The following is a 21,710-nucleotide window of genomic DNA, read 5'->3' as shown; positions in this document are numbered from 1 at the left end:
GGATGGGGAACTGGTAAGGGTAGATTATCAAAGTCATCATGCTGAATGTCATGAAGGGCAGGGTATCATCACCAGAGTTTGCCAGGGCTGGAGCAGGCACCAAGTTTTATATATATGGATGAGATACATATATATATATATATATATATATATATACACATCTCACACACACAGCCAATAGCATCATCGTGGTCAAAAGCAGAGGCTCTGGAGTTAGAACACCTGCATCCAATCATGGCTCCAAAACTCACGAGGCATGTGCTTTGGGCAAATTATTTAACTGCTTTAGCATCCTGTTTTCTCATCTGCAAAATAGGAATGATGAAACAGATTATAAGGATTAAGTGCAATAATCTATGGGACGCATTTACCACAGTACCTGGCACATCTGCAATGTAAAAAATCATCAGGTATCATTATTCCTCTCCTTCAATGACTGGGAAACACACAGTTAGGCTCTGTGAATGATACCCTCATTTCATAAAATTATTCTTTTATTTCATCTGTTCACTTCACAAACATCGACTGACCAGCTTCCATGTGCCATGTGCCAGGTGACATTTCATGGCTGAACACTCCCAAGGTTGGTTCATTCTGAACTCAGGCTCCAAAATAACTCAAAATGTATAAAATGGACTTTTGAAGTAGTATTGCCACTTTAATAATTTCATATAACCATCTCTGAACAGTCTGACCTATCCTGGGCAATACACAACCTGGATGAGATGAGGATAAATCGCTCTGTGTAGACTCTTAAATGAAAATCTCTTACAAAAGACAGATTTACAGGGAAAGGCTGTCCTTAGTCAACAAGCCTTTAGAGGCACAGAGCAGATGAGCAGGCACAGCAGGGTGCTGATGCAGAGCTCAGCCTCCAGAGTGGTCATTAAGAGCTGGGACTTCCCAACCAGGCTCTCCCACATCCGCCTGTGCCAAGCTGTGCAGATATGAGACCTCTCTAAACCAGTTTCCCATCCTGGGCTAACCCACATCAGAGGGTGTCTGCAAGGAATAAGTGGGAAATGATTGTAAAGTCACTTGCACATAAATAATCAATACATGGTAGATACTGTTACTAAGAGATATAGTTGCTCCCCTCAACAGCTTTGATTTGCTCTAAGAAAACAACTGCCTACACAAGTTACTCGGAAACATAACAAAACAATACATCGACAAATGCAAAACAGTGGAACAAAATACGCCAACGTGGCAGAACATACGTACACTGAATTCAAGAAACCCTGTTTTCTAGTCTGTTTCGTCATTAACTAGTTCTTCAACTATGCACTTCCTTTAATCTCTCTTAGCTCCAATTCTCTCATTTAGAAAGTAAATTCCTTTTAGCTTTAATTTTTAAACACTTCTCTAAGTTTACAGGAAACCAGATTAAGGATAATCTGGTGAGTCCTGGCTTGAAGCACGGAGTAGGGTCAGTCCCGGACATGCACCAAGTAGTGGGAGAGATTCAGGTGGACAGAATGGGGTGAGTAAACACGCAGAGGATAAGGTAAGCTAACTTGGGAGGAATACGGTAAGTTAACATGGAGGAAAAATGGGGTAAATTAGTGTGGTGGGCACGGGGTAGGTAAATGTGGGGGGAGTGGGAGAGAGAAAAGCAGACATGTCGTCAGCCAGACAGTCTGTCCATCTCCGTGCATCCTGTTAGTCAATCTTTTCCTGCCCCATTGCTCCTGCCCCCACCTTCCCAGGGCCTGCATGCCTCACCTCCTCTCACTGTGGGATCTGTAATCACAGAAAAGTCCGTCGACTAATCCCTGGGAATTCCAGAGCAGTTTGCAGCTGCTCTAAATTGCTCCATTAAAAAATTCTTAGTGCAATCTACATTGTAAAACTTCATGTTTAACAACAAAATGAGCTTGCAGCAAGATGCCCATACAATGAAAAGCTAAGAAACCTTCACAGCATTTCCAAGAGATAGGGTTATTCCAGAAGCATTTCACATAGCTTTTTTTCCCACCACAAATAACTCCAAACTGCGAAGTTCATTTCTTTTAACCTATATTCATAGACCAGCTACGTTTAAAATGACCAATTGCATTTCCAGGTTTTCGTTATCTAAAGATAAATACCCTATCTGCAAATTAGATTTCTTCCCCCAGCATTGCTAACCATGGATCTTCTGGATGACTCCAGGGATAACCACCGCTCTCTGCACAGGAAGTAGCTCAACTCCCATTTAAGAGCTGATTTGAAAGAAATCATGGCTGCTGTTTCACTATGGAGAAATATCCTATTTCCACTGCATCAAAGGGATGGTCCTTTGTTTCTTTTTCTATCTTCTTCACAGTGGGAAAATTGGTGATTTCAGAAACCTCATTCTCAGAGCAAGTCAATCTTCTGACTACAGTGGAGAAGGTTCTAAGAAAGTAGTGTACTTAGAAACCACCTAAGAGAAAAGTAAGAACACAGCCAAATTCAGATGATGAAGTGCCAAGAAAGGCCCTCAGTGTAGCTGTTAGCAGTTGTAACAGCATGGGGCAACGACAGGGAGGAGAGGGCAGAGTCAGTCATTCACACGAATTTTCCGTGGCCCCACAGGGAGACAACTTCCTCAGTTGAAAAACACAAGCATTGGGAACTGAAGATTCCTTTAATATAAAGCATTTGGGGACTCCAATACAGTACTTATCCCACACTACAGTTACCTGCTTGCTTGTCTGTCTCACAGAGCTGTCAACAACAACTATCATTGTCTCTATATTCACAAAACCTAGCAAGTAGTTGGTAGAATTAATAAATGAATGAGTAAAAGGATTGTTCACACAAAGGAACATAACTTTCCAGAAGGAGTTTAATTAAACCAAGGAAAGCCTAGCAAGTAGGAGATACAGTTATATGTAATTCTACCGAGGGAACACACTGGCAAAAACCCTGATGTAGACAGGATCTGTGAAGTCACCAAAAGAGCCCTGGAGTTAGGAGGCTGGGGGTGAGCCCCAGTACAACCTATCTAACTGCCTACCTGATCTCTGGAGTTCAGAGAAACACTGAACACGCCAGATACTAAAAGCACAATAGGGAAGAAAAGAGTAATGGTCCCTGCCTTCAAGTGTGTCACCAGCCAGGGGAGGAGAGACAAACTAATGAAGACAGCCCACAAAACAGGGTGGTAGGTGTTAAGACAGAGTTAAGGATGCAATGGGATGAGGTAGGATGATGGGGGGTGGGGTGGGATGGGATAGGATGGGATGGAGTGGGGAGGGATAGGATGGGGTGGGGAGGAATGGGACGGGATGCAGTGGGGTGGGATGGAATGGAGTGGGATACAGGGCACCACAGGAGCTCATAAGAGAGTGCACCTCATTCAGTCCTAACTAGAGGGGGATAGTGTAAGGAGTGGTATACTTAAAGATTTAACTTCTACTCTGAGTCTTAAAAAAGTGAAGTAGATTTAAGTTTTTACACAGGTGGGAGCAGGAGTTGGGGATGGGGAGCAATCCAAATCCCACAAAGACAAATGTCTGAAGAAATAAGAGAAAGAGACTGGCACACAGAAGGGGAGATCTGCAAGGCAAGGGTGTACTGGGTTGTGGGAGAGACGAGGCTGCAGAAAAAGGCAGGATCTTGATCAGGAAGGGATTTTTCTGTGATTTCAAAGATGAGCAAGACTTTCCTCATTTCTCCTCACTTTTACTATTACATAATATTTTACATACTATTCACTAACAACGCCTTGAAGTTTCTTACAATACAAAAGGTTCTATCCCCAAAGAACAACAGAGGCACAATTTTAATTTCCATCCCTTCCTCTGCTTTTTGTCTGAAGGCAGCCCTAAGAGGCTGAGTTCAAAGAAGGTAGGATGGATTCCGAGGATTGGGTATTGTGCTTCATCTGATGCCAAATCCTGGAAAGGTTATTCTAATTGCTGTCTGAAATCTTAAAGCTTATCCCAAATCTGACTTTAAAGAGAGAAGGAGAGAAATGGGCACAGTCTCCCATCATGTGACAGGAACAAAGAAGAAAGAAACCTATTCAAAGCAGTTTCCACTAGATCATGTTTGAGATGGAACAAAGGGTAACAAACAACATTCCTCTTTCATTGTTGTTGATTTTTCGCTCCATCTGCCCTTCTAGGCTGGGCCATTGAGTTCGGATGATCCAAATGGACCTGAATGAGAAAATATTTTACTCGATCATTAGGGGCATGCCATAAACTATCCAGTTAATCTTAAATGCACACTAAATTATCCCTTAATTCTTAAACCAAATAATGATCACTAATGTTCCCATTTGATTAGTAACTAGAAAGATAATTTTCCCTTCCATGTGAAAAGAGGTGTGGAACCCTGGAGGGAGCTAACCGTTTGACTATGGCAGCCCCAACTACTATTCATCGGTTTTTATTCCTCATGCTATCTGAGCTGAATTTCTGATAATCAGGTTCTCAAGTTGCTCTCACTGGAAAATGGATATTTTATTTAAAGTATGTTTTCATTTTCCATATGACTATGAATGGAAATAAGTGCTTCATAAAGCCATTTAATTAATCTTGGAGAAGAAATGTGCATGAAAGACACTTAAGAGGTCATATATTCTCCATCTCCTTGGACCTTTCCACAGTGCACACTGGCATAATGATTACACATGGGCTCTACAATCAGACCTGACCTTTGTTAGCTACATGCCTGTGGGCAGGTTACTTCACCTCTATAAGCCTCGGCTTCCTCACCAGTAAAATGAGAGAGCTTGTTCCTACTTACAGATGAATGTTGAGAAGATTAAATGATACGTAGACAAGAATTGTGTGGATGAGGGACAGGTACCTGGAAAGTGCTCATACATGTTACATATTATTCAATGAGAATTTGTTTTCTGCAAAAAGAAATACTTCTTTTCTTTATTATAATACTTAAGAGAAAAATCATTTTTAAAGTAATAAAAGAGTAATCTGTCAGTAGTTTGACTATTGTCCTAGTAATAAGCATTGTATACAATATAGTGGATCAGTAGCTCCAAATCAAGGGTCTACATATAGAGAGAGGCTATCCATTTCTATTAGTATCATAATTATATTTGACCCATATCTATAGTTTCTGGCACACACTATCCACATCTGGCTAATGTATTCCTGGGATTACCTTTACATACAAATTATTTCTAACTCTGGAGTTCACAGAAATTACATAATTACATAGAATTAAAAATCTTAAAAAACTGAATACTGTCTCTACGAATAAACATCTTTTAAGTCATTTAAAATATGACTCAAAAATACAGCTAAACAGGAGGGCATACATGAGGTATCTTAGGGACAGCATAAGTACCTGTGCACTTAATAATGTACCTTTTTTCCCTCTAGTATTTGTGGGTTGCACTTTGGGATGGGAGCCAAATCTAGGAGAATTGTTTTATTTTTAATGCCACATCTTATTAAAAAAAGATTTAAAGACATTTACAAAGATGCAAACAATACAGCAAGATAAAGTAAATGAAGCAAAAATAACTATGAAGAAAGGAGAAAAGTGATGGGGAATTAAGAGGAAGGTAAGAGAGGAATTAAACAGCAAAGTGCACACCATGAAGTCCTCTGAACTTGAGAGAGGGAGGCCACGACTCTGATCTTCCCACTGTTCCTAGGATCCATCACCTACAGACCTATTAGTTGCTCAAGAGAAGCATAATTATTCCCTTACAGGACCAGAGGGAAACTTTTTCCATGGATCCTAAGAGAAAGGAAATCTGATTTATGAGGACCACAGCTTTCTCACAGTCAACACAATGATTAGTGTTTTTTTTCTTTCTGACTATTTTGTCTAATGCTTCTTAATACTAAGCCTGATGCCACAACACAATTCAACCCAAGAAATTCTCTAGTGGATCAAAATGATACAGTCTATTATGAGGCTTTCTGATAGATTGTGGAGACAGCTCTAGAGGAATAGATGATGACAAGTAAATATACCTTTCTGATGGTAAGGAAATATGATCAGATGATTCCTACACCTTTTTGAGATTTCTTGAAATGTCATTTGTGTGTGTGTGTGTGTGTGCGCGCTCTACCCTCTAGAACATAAACTGATAATGGTAGACAGCACTTCAGTAAGTTTGAGTGACCTCAATAACGTTAAAGAAAGAAGAAGGATAACCCAAGTACTCTAAGACTGTTAACAACGCCTGCATCATAGAAATTCTACTTTTATTTATGGATCCATAGGAACGTGAAACACTAAGCAAAATAATATTACCTAGTGTTAGCGATTCAGTATGATGAAATGAACAGCTGAACAGTAATCGTGGGCCCTGGGTGACCTAACTCTGTGACATGGGCATGGCATTTAACTTCTCTGGCTCTCTCTTTCATCACGTGTAAAGTGTGAATGTTAGACTAGTCAGAGCATTCAGCGGTTACGGACGAAGCCTCTGTTTAAGACTCAGAATCAGTAACATGCATTGATGTCCCTTCTCTGCATAATGTGCCCTACTCAAAATAGACTGTAGGACAGTCACACATGGACAGCTGATGAGTGATTTACAAGTTCCCAAATCTCCCCTATTCTAGAGGAACCTCAAGAAAGGAATGAGCAGTAATTATAAGTCAGAGGGACACAGTTTGACTCCTGCATTCTTTGAATCAAAGCATCCCCCTTTGAAATGAATTTTAAAATATTTAGGAAGGGATTCTAATGATGAGACAGTACAAATCAGAGCTGTCTGAATGTGTGATGGTGTTATCCATTCCGATGGGCTGAGATAACAGTCATGAATCTAAGCTTCCCCCTCCCCCAGCTGCAGTCCCACCAGCCTATCCCCTTTACAGTCCTGCTCCAGGCTAGCAGTTGAGCAGACCAGTTAAAAGACAATTAGTCCAATTTCACATTCTCTAGCAGCCGAAAAATTTCATGTTATTTCAGTCACAGTGGATGGATGCCAAGTTCACTGGAAGCAGCCCTGCTGATTTATCCAGTCCATTTTAATACTTTAGAAATACTGTTAAAACATGGCTGTCCTAATTACACAGGGATCAACGCACAGTGTCCCTCTCACCCAGGATTCTCCCAGAAGGGCTGCAATCAGCTGCATTCCCCTTAATTTCACCATGCAATTCCAACTAATTTCATCCTAGTACAGTGCTGTCAGACAACTCCCATGCCTCTGCGGTTTTAATCGATTAGCTCAATGTCTCTATAATGCATCACCAGCTGCCAGGCACAGAACTGGACGCTTTGCAAGCATTTCAGCTAAAAGACAGTTTAATTACTACACCAGCCTCTCCAAGGCATAGGCACAAAGCCTTGGAAGCAAATTATTAAAATATTTGGTGTCAACAAGCCACTTTATAACTGAGCAAACAATGACAATCCAAAAGATGGAAATAAGGAGAAAGTCAGTTTTTAAATTGTGAGTAAGCTTTTTATGGACTCTAATATATTCAAGCAAATGGACTGGCTTCAGCATCACTGTTTCCATAAAGCACTTGTGTTTCCTGGTCATTCTTTTGTGGAATGTGTGAACATCTGGGATACTGAAGGCTTGGAACACTATCCTTCAGTGGAAAAGCAAGGACTGAGATGCCCAGCATTAGCAAAAAATCAGAACAAATGAGTCACAAGTCTGATTATCCTCCACTCACAAACCTTGGATTAAGACAATTAACTCTGCTCTCATACCTTCCTTACGTGTCAAAGCTTACACAAGTAAAAGGAATGAAAGAGTCTGTGGTCAAAGTATAGTATTAGATGAATAAATGTAACAGTAAAGCTAGAGAACTGTTAAAAGATATTTAAGTTAATCATTTGATGAAGACGTGTTTTTCACCCATTCTGAGTAACAAAGAAACCAGGAAAATGGTGACAAAGAGAAAAAAATTTTCTTAGGCATGACTTAACTGTTCATACAGAATTGGGCCACAATAAAGAAACAAAAAAGAAAAAAGTATTTTTAAAAATCTATTTCTAAAGCACCTGTTACTAAAGACACTAAACATGAAGGTCAATAGATTACCTGAGGCCAGCAGGAAATGCAAGCACCCTACCACCCCCAGGCTCCATGACAAGGTATTGAGTGCCAGTCGTTGTCTCGTTTGCTGTCTTTCCTAAAAGAGGTCTGTACATGGGTCTAGAAATAGAAAATAAGTCACTGACTGCAAAATAAATGGTCCTCAGAACACCCTCAGACAAGAAATGTATCCAGCTTCATTATCAAAGGGGAGTAGAGACGTCAAACGAACCCTTACCTCCTTAATCAGAGGCACAAATCCAGTTACAGACAAAAGTCAATACCCTATTTTAAAAAGAATTTGGAATATATAAGGAATAATGGCTTTAGATTACCTGTTGGTATGTTACTTTCACTTCTTGTAAACTCCTTTTGATTGAAATTGCTAAGTGGGGGACACACTTGAGATGAGTTATGATGGGAAGAGTATCTTCTGGCACAATTCACTGAAAATGAGCGGCTATCCCCCATTTGAAGAAAGGGATTAATTCTGTTACTACGGGTTAGCTTTTGTAGTTTAAAGCATTATCAGCCTCCATTTTGTATTTGATCAAAATTTGCCTGTTTCCCCCTCATTTTTCCTTTCTCTACAGCATGATATTAACCCAGTAACCACACCATTTGTAGTTCCTTAATGCTTTTAAAATGCTTCCATCTAGATTATATCATATGATCCACACAAGAAGGCACTGAGTTCAGTAGACTTACTGTTTCCATTTCATAGGTAAGGAAACAGAGACTCAGAGAACTTCACTGACAGTGGCAAAACCATGACCAAAACCCGGGTCTTCAAATATCCATCATATGCTCTTCCCACTATAGTGCATGGCCATTGAAATCTTAAGACCAGCTGTGATAACCAACTTTTCTTTCACTTTAGATCATTTATGCCTAAGTCGTAAACATTCCATACCTAACTTGCTATAGGTTTTAATACAGAGTTTTCCAAGCATTGCTTTTTTTCGAATTTTCTTATTAGTTGGGTGACTACAAAATTCATTATCCAAAGTGAGACACTTTTGAGAGTGAAAGGGGTTTAGTGATAACCACTCTGGAATAAATAGTTGAAAACAGGTACTGACCCCGGGCAAATGGGACATACGGTTATGATACCTATTGTTGGTCAAGTACCACCACTAACGAAGCTCCTGGGAGAGAAAGCTTCATGTATACTGAGACTCTTAGCCAGCATCTAGAACCACAAGGTAGCCGGCTGTGTCCCTTCAGCACATGGGTTTGGTGACACACAGTGTTGGGCTGCAGGGCCGCTGATACTTGTTTTTAACTCATTCTTAATAAAGCATAGCAGCTGGCGTTGCTCATTTGCAATCAATCTTTGAGTCTCAGGCATTTCAACTTGAGTCCTTCACTCTAATTATTAGGTCGCTGTTTTTACGGTCAAAAACAGTTAAATATTGGTAATTTCATGTGGTTCAACCTGATCTTTTGAGCATCTCTACTGTTTCATTCCCAGGGTAGAATGCTTTGTATTCTGATGCTATATCACACAAAATCCTAACTATTACTTTTTCTGGACTCTTTCTCCCACCCATTGTTTTCTTGATTGCCTATCTGCTCAGAATCACGCTAAAAAGCCCTCTATACTTCTGCTTCCCAAACTTCCGTGTGCACATGAATCACCTGTGGACACTGTTAAGTTAAAGAAGGTGATTCAGGAGGGCTAAGAGGGCCTGAGAGTCTGCATTTCTAACAAGCTCCCAGGTGACACCAGGGCAGCTGGTACGTGGACCACACCTTGAGGAGCAAGGCTCTCCACTGGGTTGTTCTGGCAGACAGTTTCATTACCAGCTTCATTAGTAATCAGCTGTTGACTCTGGGCAAGTTATTCAACTCCTTTGAACCTCAGTTTTCACATATATAACATAACACCTATCTCATAGGGTTGTTTTAAGTATTAAATGAGATGTTGAGTTCAAAATGTTTAGCACAATGCCTGGTACATTATTAACTGAACAATATGAAAGTCATTATTTCTATTATTACTATCATTTAATAAACACAAAGTAAAGAGGACCTCTGCCCCTAGGAGGTACAGTTTATACAGTAATTCCTGAAGTATGGTCCTGGGACCACTTGCATCAAATATCCTAGGAAATGTTAGAAATGCAAATTCTCAGGCCAAAACTACATCTACTGAATCAACAACTCAGTGTGGGGCTCAGCAATCTGTGTTTAATAAACCCTCCAGTTGGTTTTGATGAATGTTATGTTTGAGAGGCACTGATGCTTTTACTTAGGAATAAACTTTTTAACTTAGAAATATTTACAGCAAAGTTACATCATAGGTTTGACCTCTTAACTGTGATGTGTGTGATTCTTTTCATGTCTATTATTATGTTATTATCAAGATGAAATCTTCATATGCTTCCTACTCATGTAAATTACATACACACTTGCATTAACATTTTACAGAGAGCTTCTTTATATTTAAGATAAAAGCATTTACTTCAAAATGTGGTGTGATATAGTTGAGTTGAATATTACTGAACTTAGGATGCTTTAATTTCAAATCTGTTACTCTCCTTCACTGGTCATGATTTTGTGATATGCTCAATCTTCAAGTAATTAGAAAGTTAGTGAGTACGCTTTGTTTACACAAGATTATAAAATTAAGGTAAGTTAGAAGAATTGTTAGAGATGTGGTTTTCATATCTTTAACACAATTTTCATATATTTTGTACCTTTCGTATCATTCTTCCTCTCAGGTCCTTAAGATATTTTTTTCACTTGGCTTTCATGCCTCCACAATGTCCTGATTTTCCTACCAAGTCACTGGTTGAGTCTTCTCAAAGTTCTGGGCTAGACCTCATCCTGTTTTGATCTATAAATATTGGAGGGTCCTGGCTCTCCCTCCCTAAAACCCTTCCTTCTTTATCTACACTTATCCCTAGGTAGCCTCACCCAGCCCTTTGGCTGTGAATACCAGATACACACTGGTAACTCCTAAATGTGTATCCCCAGCCCAGACGTCCTACCTAACTACAAACTCAAATCCAACTGTCTTGACATGACAGCTCCTTAAAACTAACTTGGGCAAAACTGAACTCTGGATGCCCCTGATGCCAAAACTATTTGTTCCCTCCCGCTAGGAACACTCCCTCCTTTTTTGTAAATTACCACCATCCACTCAGTAGCTCAGGCAAAAGCTTTGGGGCCACCTTGGACTTCTTGCTTTTTCTCAAATCCACATCAATAGATTATGCTGGGCTTACCCTTTAAAGTATATCCTAAAGCTGATTACTTCACAGTTTCTCCACGACACCTTAGTGTAGGCCACCCTTCTCTCTCACCTGAATCTCTGCAGTAAATGGTCTCCTCAACTAGTCTCTCTGCTTCCACGTCAGCCCTACCTAGTATACTTTCTATACGGCAACTAGAATAATCCTTTTTATAATCCAGATCATGTCTATCCCCATCTCAAACCCTCCAGAGGATTCCCTCCCTCTTAGATAAAACCCAAAGCCTATGTCTGGCCCTGGCTATGGCTCCAACCTCATCTCCTACCACTCACCCCTTTCTATTTGGCTCCAGCACCACCACCCTCATTGCCTTTTCTAGATTCTGTCAATCTGGCTGCCATGAGAGATCTGCATGCTGTTACCTCTGACTGTCTCTTCTCATGGATCTGTATAACTTAACTCCCTCACTTCACTGAAGTCTTGCATAAACGTTACCTCTCAGAGAGACATTACATACTTGGAACCTCATCTAAAATGTCACCCTCTCTTATACCCTATTCCTTTACCCTGCCTATTTTTTGCTAGCATCTGTCACTGATATCACAAGTTTATTTGCTGACTTATCTTCTCTGAGAAAAAGTAAATTCCAGGAAAGCAGGGATTTGTTATGTTTATTTCCCTATTCCAAGTACCTGTCACATAGTAGGCATTCAATAAGTACTTGATAATTTTAACAAATAAAATAATTGAAGCTCAGTTAAAGCAAACTGCATATGGTCACCAGCTAATCCATGTCAGAGCCAGGACTAGAAACAAGATTTCCTGCTTTCCAACATCCATGCCTCTCCAACTTGATCACACTGCCTCCCCATTTGATTACATCCTCTCGGACTTTTTCTGTAAGAAATAAACACTTGGCACACAACCTAAAATATCATCCCATATTAGTCTCCATCCTCCTTACATGGCTTGATTTTTCTTTGTAGCATTTATCATGGCATTACATGTGTAATTGTCTACTTTCTCCTCAACAAGAAATGTAAGCTTGGTGGAGGCATGGTTTTGCTTTGGTCACGTCTGTACTCCAAATTCCTGTCATGTAGTAGGAACTCCCAAAGTGAGTGATGAGCGAAAGAACAAACGCAGACATCTTATTCTCTACCAACCATTCTTCCAGAAAGCCAGAATTCTACCTTAGAAGAAGCAACAAAACTTTCTGTGAGAAGAGTATTTATATGTTTACTGACATTCTGCTATCATATTATCATTTATCTTAAGGCATGAGAAAATAATCATCATAATTTCTGTTTATAATAATTTACGAAGTGCCTTCTATATGCCAAGTACTTTATGTTCATTATCTCTGATCCTCACAATAATCCTGTGAAATTAATTACCATTATTATATTCATTTTACAGATGAAGGAACTACATAAAGCTCAGAAAAAAGAAATAACTGTCTAGGATCTCACAGTTAGTAAATGGTGAACTTGGGATTCATGCTAGAATCAGTGTTTTTTTGGCCTGGAAATCCGTGGGTTTTCCAATAAACCATATTACTTCCTTAAAATTGGAGCAGTATTCTTGAGAATAAATATTATTGTTCACAGCCTGGAGATCAGGGGACTGGAATAAATGTTTGGTTTTATAGTTACTTCTGACATGGCCAAAGGTCACCATCCAGGGTCTGCTGGCTATAGTGCATAAACCTTGCCGACAGCCATGGTGACTAAAGAACAATTAGCTCCTTCTAACTGTTGTGACAACTGCATTCGCTCCCACCCTCACTACAGTGCTTCTGTGTTCCCCTGGGGAATATGCTTAACACTTTTTGCAATTCATAAGAACAGTAGATTCATAGCTCTTTATCAAATTCCTTAGGGCAAATTAATCCTACTTTCAGTGTATAAATGATGAACATAAAAGGATCCAAGGTCTAGTGCTGATGGAATCGTCAACATGCAGCACCTGCCTGCCACACGCGATAGAGGCACAGGCCGTCTCAGAATGGGAAACATGCAAGCTACAAGCCTCAGTATATAGAGTAATGCACTAGGACGAACCCAGCGTGGGCACCTTTGGTGTTTTCATACAAAACTAAGCACTAGAAAGAAGAAAATAACTTTATTGTGTGCTTGCACACTGAAAAGTTCTAGAATATCTAAATATCTAAAGATTCATTTGTAGTTTTGTGGCTTTGATGTCTTATAAATTAGATTGGTGAAATTATGTTTTGGAAGGATTTGGGCTTTACTAAAATAGGGCCAGGTGATCAAATAGTAAAATTAAACTAATTTATTGTGACTACATACTTAAATTCTCCCATCAAAGGCAAACAGAAAAAAACAAAGAAGAAAACAACTGGGAATACTGTCAATCGAGTCTGAATGCCGGGTGTAGACAGGTCCTTTAAACATGAATTCTATCCTGGATGCATCTATTACAATTTGACTTCACAAGGAAGCAAAATTACTTAATTCATTATCAACCTACCCTGATTTAGATCTATGCATGTGAAAACCTCTGTTACTAATTTTAATTGCACTATTCCCTCTCTACAGGATACTGTTAAATTGGTTTGGTGAAATAGTGAATCACATCAAAGTGGTGGGCTACATTTTATAATATATCTAAATAACTATCCCATTTTCCCAGCATGTTGCTATGCATTTTAAGTATTAATATTATGACTCCGGTTTAGAAGAATGTAGCCTTTTTCTTTAAAATAAATTTTCTTGCTCTTTTAGTACTGTTAAAATTGGGCTGGATTTTAAGTGGCTAACGAGTAATAAAAGAGCAATATCTGCTGCAGGGAACCACAAAAAACATGCTGGCGGGCTCATAAAATATGTTCATGCAAGTCACTTGCAGATACATCATTCTGATACAGTAATGGTTTCTCCAAACTAAGTGGGCTCTCTTTTGTAGCTACACTTTATTATCTAGATTCTTATTTTCACTCTTACCCCTGGATATTTAGAGAGCAGCATTTTTTCTCACACGCACATTTGTAAATTCAGAGAAGCAGGAAGGGTCAAGAGAAGAGAAGCAAACTCATGATTCAGAGCTGAGCTCACACGGGTGCCGCCACTCCCAGGCTCATATGACTTAAATTTTCTGCAGTGTTTCAATGACTTCAACTAATATAATGAAAAAGAGCCTCAAACTTTTCTTACATAAAAATTCAGCCCTTTAAAAAATGTTACTAGGTTCCTGGTACGTATATCCTAATGGGGAGGCATTATGGTCAAACGGAAGATGCTCACATTTCCCTGAAACAGGAAGCCTAAAACCTAAACCTCACTTAAACTCGCAACTCGGCCCCTGGCTAACTGAGAGAATAAGTGCAATTCCCTCCACCTATGGAGGCTTCAGTTATTTCATTTGTACTATGTGAATGACTCAGAGTTTCATAAAACTTGCTCTAGGGACAGCATAGGTAATGCTTTAAGACAAAGCTAAAAGAAAAGAGCTTAGTTATAAAGCTAGAGTCACAATGCAATGAAAAGGGATAGGTCTGAACTTAAGCACAGTCTGTGGAAATAGAGGGGAGGGAGTACCCTAGAATGATAATTAGGATTTTGGAACCAGCTAGATATGGGGGTCAGGGAGAAGGGGAGATTATGGTGACACCCAGTTAATGGTTGGGACCATAGGGATAGGAGCTACAGGTTGGGGAAAGAGCATGTTCATGGACATACTTGCCTTGATGTGTCCAGAGAGATCAGAACAAGAGCTTAGAAATATAGATCTCAAGTTTAGATGAGAAATCACAACAGCCAAATAAATTCTGGAGTCACTGTTTCAGTTAAAGCTTTTCTTTGGATATCCACTCATTCAGCAACCATTTAGCGATTACCACAAGCCATGCACTTATTCCCACGCTGGAATACAACAGAACAAGGATCCCTGGCTGATGAGCTCCTGCCTAGGGACTACAGACGTATTTATTCAGAGTTAAAAGCAAAAACTACCATTTTTATGAGTTTATTCTACATGTCAGCACTCTCCAAATAATTTTTTTTAAAATTACATAATTCTATAGGTTGTTGTTCAGGATGGAATAAGTATTATAACTTCTAATTTATAAATAAGAAAATAGAGCCCCTGAAAATGTATATCACTTTTTTCAAGTGATGGAGCCACTACACAGCAGGGTTAGGATTCAAACCTAGGTTTTATCTGATTCTAAAGCTTTTAACTCCCATACTCCCATAGCATGAGAACAGAAGAGCCATAAGGAAGAAAACTAGGAGAGACCCCAACTTAAAGGAGGCCAACAGAGGATGAGCCCAGGAGCCATGGAAGGAAGAAAGAGCAGGAGTCTTAAAAGCGAAGAGAATGAAGTCAGAAACCAGAGGAAGAGAGACACTGAGGAAGTTTGGAAAAGGAGGAAGCTGGGATAATCCACAGGGTCAATTGCTCCCAGAGGAGTCAAGCAGCACCCCATGCAGAGTCCCCACTGGAGTTAGCCTTTAGAAAATCACCAGCACGAACCAGGAAACTGAGCTCCACGAAGACTGAGGGGAAATTAACAAGTGGCAACAGTGACTGAAAGAACACAATAAGTAATTTAATTGGAGAGAAACTGGAAAGTAAAGTCAAAATATAGGCCCATAGTAACAGGAGGAATTAGAGTCAAGAGGATAGTTTAATTGGAATAATCCTACTTAAAAAAGTTGTAGACAGATTTTTTTTTTTTCTTTTTACACAAAATTTTCAGTTACTATTACCCTTTGGGAGAGTTTTTTTTTTTTTCCCCACTGCCAAAGTAATTGCCTTGGAAGAAGAATGTTCTCTTCTTGCAATGTCCTACCTGCCAGAATTCCAGTGATGCTTTACTTGAGGAAACAAAGTCAACGTGTAAAAATTAAATATAATTCCCTTTCATTTCTTATCTGGCCCTTCTACACGATACTTAAGATTATGACTCTGGTTCAAAAACTAAAGCTCTAGCAAAACCAAGTAGTTGAGGCAAAGGTCCTAAATATCCCACTGCCATAATTATGGGTATTATGATCAAGAAGTTGGTGTTCTTTGGAAAAAATGCAAAGCTACTGAGTGTAAGAAAGAACTGTAGAATATTATCATATTAAAAAATGATATGTATGATTCAAATCAGGATTTGCCTAAGATGCTAAGCAAAACAGGATTGAAAAACATGATTTCTGGCAGGAGAAAGCAGATCACAAGGAGGTTGGCCCCAAGCCTGGAATCTGACGAGCACCTGAAGGCGCCACCTTGATCTTCATCAGCTTATTCACTCTTGTTGAAAATTTACAGTCACTTAATTTATCCATGTTTTGGAAAAGAGGAAAAAAAAAGAACAACATCACAGTAATAACAAGCAGCTTGATCTTTGGGGTTTTTTCCTACTTTCCCTTTCAAAAATCATTAAGGATCATTAAAAGGCTCATTGTTTATTTTGAGTTAAATTAATAAGGAATATTACTAATTTCATTTTATAAATACTTTGTCAAAAATATTGTCCTCCAAAATGGATATGTTAGTTACAGTACATGCCAGAACAGAGGAAGGTGAGATAGGAAAGTGCTAATTTAATTATGCTAATACTGCTCTGGTAAGCGTGGAACCAGATGGTAGGGCTAGGAAACAATGGAGGAACTTTTTAAATCAGATATTTTTCAATAAATCTTTGTTCTCCAAAGCTCTACGTTAGTAGCGCTGGTGGAAAGATTATCCTTTCCCAGGCAAGTTACCTATAAGGCTGGTAGAAAGCTTCCCAGGGTATATTTCCAATGATCTCTATCCCCTGCCTGCTATGCCCTCCAGGAATGAGTTCACCTCTCAAGCTGCTTGACCTGAGCTGTCTCAGAGAGGACACTATGTTGTTAATAACCAGGAATTTCACCTCCACCAGGCAGAATTATCTTTTTGTTCTCTCAGAGGGTCTTGTCCAAGTCTTCTGTGAGAGATGGCATTGGAATCCTCCCTACCACCCTTTCCCTTTATAGGATCAATCACTCATTCCCCAGCTGCCATGAGTGTGGCTGCCAATTATTCACAGCTGTAACCTTCTCCAGAAAATTATTCTCAGCTACTGGGACTCTACTGGAAATGCCTGATGTTACAATTGGTGGTTGGAAGAGAGGGAAGTGATGGGGCGACAAGTCAATGACTTATCTGGTTTACAAAAAGCCAGCCCTTTTCCTTGACTCCTTGGAGATTTCTTGTTCCAGAGTCCCCCATGGGGACAGACTGAGGCTGTCCTTCCCCTGTCCTGTCCTCAGCTTCCCTGACTCCCTCACACGTTTCATCCGAGAGCACACTCTCTCTGCATCTCGTGCACAACAATCTCTTCTCAGGCTCTGCTTCCAGAGAACCAGAACTAAGACACCTTTGTTAAAGTCCCTGCCACTTTTGTATCGTGTGTCCTCTGTAAGTTGCTGCTTAAATGATATTTCACCATATTTCCCCATCTATTAATTTTGCATTTTAACAGATATTAATGCCTTAAGATAAAGACATGAAAATATGAATAAAGCTTTTTGGTATTGGAGGTGATTCTTCTGTACATCAGAGGACATTCTTAAGTCATGCTCCAGGGTTGGCACCTACTTTGCCTTAATCCATTCTCAACACCCTAAATATTTTTCACATTTCCTTACAGCTTTCTAGATAATTATCTGAGCCGGTAACTTAAAATTGCTAAATGATAGAGGTCAACAATTTTTAACCCCTCAAAGTCAAGTTACCTATTTATGTGTCTCTGTATCTGAATGTTTAGTGTTCCCTCAAAGGAGAGGGCATTTAACACAGCAGTTCAGAGTGTGGGTTCAAGACCCATCCTCAAGTGAGTTCAAATTCCAGCTCTGAAACATCAGATTTGGGTCTTGGGAAAGATATAAAACCTCCATGCGTCTGTTTCCTCACCTATAAAATGACGGAAGCAGTAAGATAATAATTTAGAAGATTTTTGTGTGGATTAAACTTTAATACAAGTTAAGAGCTTTCATTAAAGCCTGACATGGAGTAAGCATTCAACAGATTTTAGCTGTTTTTATCTTGAAATTTCTCAGTGCACTTTATGATAGAAGATTTTAGATAAAACCAGTCACTGTTTCCTGGGGTTTTACATATTAAGGTCCTACTAGGCATTTCTAGGCCCAACTTGGAAATCAGGGGGACAATTGGTTGAATGGATGGAATAGACCCCAGGTTTACCGCCGGGACTTCAAGAAAATATTATCTGTCATGACCTTTCACTTTAAGGGGATCAGGAATCACATCAGGCACAGAAGATGCAAATTACAGGGGTGAAGCTTTCCAGGACTCTCTTCCTTCTGCCTCTCCCTCAGACAAAGATAAGGAGGGTAGGCCCCAGAGAAATACTAAATATTCTAATAGGGATTATCAGTTCATCCTTTGGCTTAACCCCATGCAAATGACCCTTCAATTTTCCAATATCCATGACCTAGACTGGTATGGGACAAAACAGAGAAAACTCTTCTCCAAGTTGCTGAGCTCCTCAAGGATAGGGACTCCATCAAATATATTTTGAGAGCCTTCCCACAGTGCCCCACTACTATGATAGGCATATCATAATTGACTGCTAAATTCCTGATGGACTAAGCTGAAGCAAATCTGTATACCAGTAGAAAAGAGGTTATGTTTTACAGTTAAAATAAAAAAAAAAAGATAGGATAAAGGAGAAACACAGAAATCCATGACGAGGAAACATCAAAGGCAAGGCCAATTATACATCAATGAAGACAACATGAATCATAAGCAACCATAATAATAAAGGCTCCTCCCACCTCAAAGACTTGATAATTTTATATAATTATGCCTTACCTTTATTTTTATTTACAAAATATTGTGCATACAGATAGCATCTCATAAATGTACGAAGGAAAGAGTCAAAGAATCTGACCAGAGGAAGAGATCTTGCAGGACTCTATTAAAAGAATGCAAAAATCCTCAACAATATATTAGCAAACCAAATTCAACAGTACATTAGAAGGCTCCTACACCACGATCCAGTGAGATTTATTCCAGGGATGCAAGTATGTTTCAACATCCAAAATCAATGTGACACACCACATTAACAAAATGAAGGATAAAAATCATATGATCATCTCAATAGATGCAGAAAAAGCATCTGACAAAATTCAACAACTTTTCATGATAAAAACTCTCAACAAAGTGAGTATATAGGGAAGATACCTCAACATAATAAAGGCCACGTATGACAAGACTACAGATAACATCATATTCAATGGTGAAAAACAAAGTTTTTCCTCTAAGATCAGAAACAAGACAAGTTTATTTAATATAGAACTGGAAGTCCTAACCAGAGCAATTAGGCAAGAAAAATAAATAAAAGGCATCCAAAATCAAAAATGAAGAAGTAAAACTATATCCATTTTCAGATGACATGATATTATATATAGAAAACCTAAAGACACCACCAAAAGACTTTTAGAACTAATATATTCAGTAAAGTTACAGGATATAAAAATAAATATACAAAAATCAGTTGTGTTTATATACATTAATAACAAACCATCACAAAGAGAAATTAAGAAACCATCCCATTTACAATAGCATAAAAAAGAATAAAATACTTAGGAATAAATTTTACCATGATGTGAAAGATCTGTACACTGAAAAGTATGACATTGATGAAAGAAATGGAAGGAGACACATATAAATGGAAAAATGTTCCATGGTTATGGATTGGAATAATTAAAATTCTTAAAATGTCAATACTACTCAAAGTGCTCTCTGTAGATTCAGTGTAATCCCTATCAAAATTCCAGTAACATTTTCTTCAGAAATTGAAAAAATAATCCTAAAATTTCTGTGGAACCAAGACAGACTCAGAATAGCAAAAACAATCTTGAGAAAGAAGAACAAAGCTGGTAGCATCACATATCCTGATTTCAAACTATACTACAAAACTATAGTTATCAAACAGTATGGTATTGGCATAAAAACAGACACATAGATCAATGGAACATAATCGAGAGTCCAGAAATAAACCCATACACATATAGTCAATTTTTGACAAAGGAATCAAGAATATACAATGGGGAAAGGACAGTCTCTTCAATAAATTGTGCTGGAAAAACTGGAGAGCCACATGCAACAGAATGAAACTGGACCATTATTTTACACCATACACAAAAATCAACTCAAAATAGATTAAAGACCCTAATGTAATACCTGAAACCATAAAACTCCTAGAAGAAAACTTAGGGGGTAAGCTCTTTGACATTGGTCCTGGTGATGATTTTTTGGATTTGACACCAAAAACAAAGGCAACAAAAGCAAAAATAACCAAGTAAAACTGCATCAAACTAGCTTTGCGCAGTGGCAGTATCATAGCCAATGAGGTTTATCCGAGGTGTGATTATTGCTAATTGAAAACTGCATCAAACTAAAAAGCTTCTATGTAGCAAAGGAAACCATCAATAAAATGAAAAGACAACCTACAAATGGGAGAAAATATTTGCAAACTACATATAAGAGGTTAATATCCAAAATACACAAGGAACTTATACAACTTCAAAGCAAACAAACCCAAATAACCCAACTGAAAAACAGGCAAGGACCTGAATAGACATTTTCCCAAAGCAGACATACAGTTGGCCAACAGGTACATGAAAAGGTGCTCAACATCACCAATCATCAGGGAAATACAAATCAAAACCACAGTGAGAAATAACCTCACGCCTGTTAGGATGGCTATTATCAAAAAGGCAAGAGATAACAAATGCTGGTGAGGATAGGAAAAAAAAGAGAACACTCATACACTGTTGGTGGGAATGTAAATTGATACAGTCATTATGGAAAACAGTATGGAGGTTCCTCAAGAAACTAAAAATAGAACTACCATATGATCCAATGATCCCACTTCTGTGTATATATCCAAAGGAAATAAAACCATTATCTCAAAGAGATACCTGTACTCTCATGTTTGTTACAGCATTATTCACAATAGCCAAGGTAAAGAAACAGCCTGTGGCCCTCAACAGATGAATGAATAAAGAAGAGGTGGGGTGTGTATGTATACACACACACACACACACACACACACACACACACACACACACACATATATATGTAAAACAAAATACTATTCAGTCTTCAAAAAAGGAAAAAAACCTGCCCACTGGTGACAATATAGATAAATCTGGAGGGCATTGTGCTAAATGAAATAAGCCAGACAGAGCCTGGTATCACTTATATGTAGAATGTCAAAAAAAAAAAAAAATCAAAGTCATAGAAACAGAGTAGAAAAAGAGTTACCAGAGGCTGGGCAGTGGAGGAAACAGGAAGAAGTTGGTAAAAGGGTACAAACTTTCAGTTGTAAGATGAATACAGTCTGAGGATCTAATGTATAACATGGTGACTATAGTTGATAACTACCGTATAATTGAAATTTTCTAAGAGAATAGAACTTAAAAGTTCTCTTCTCACAAACACAGAAAAAAAGTAAATATGTGAGGTGACGGATGTGTTAATTCGATGGGGGGAATCCTTTCACAATGGATATCAAATGACTACATTATGCAGCTTAAATATCT

At 38.7% G+C, this 21,710-nt stretch overlaps 1 protein-coding gene and 1 pseudogene across 11 annotated transcripts in view; one reads left to right on the top strand and one right to left on the bottom strand.

Annotated features, from left to right (window-relative positions):
* The window catches only part of NPAS3 (neuronal PAS domain protein 3), an 829,776-nt gene that overhangs the window by 507,089 nt on the left and 300,977 nt on the right, over positions 1-21,710 (bottom strand). The window lies entirely within an intron of this gene.
* On the top strand, positions 20,483-20,650 carry LOC123283681 (U4 spliceosomal RNA; annotated as a pseudogene).

This window comes from Equus asinus, chromosome 2 (genome assembly GCF_041296235.1).
Source record: "Equus asinus isolate D_3611 breed Donkey chromosome 2, EquAss-T2T_v2, whole genome shotgun sequence".
In the NCBI taxonomy this organism is placed as follows: Eukaryota; Metazoa; Chordata; class Mammalia; order Perissodactyla; family Equidae; genus Equus; species Equus asinus.
The sequence above is the reverse complement of the archived record's forward strand: the minus strand, read 5'-3'. Positions and strand labels throughout refer to the sequence as shown.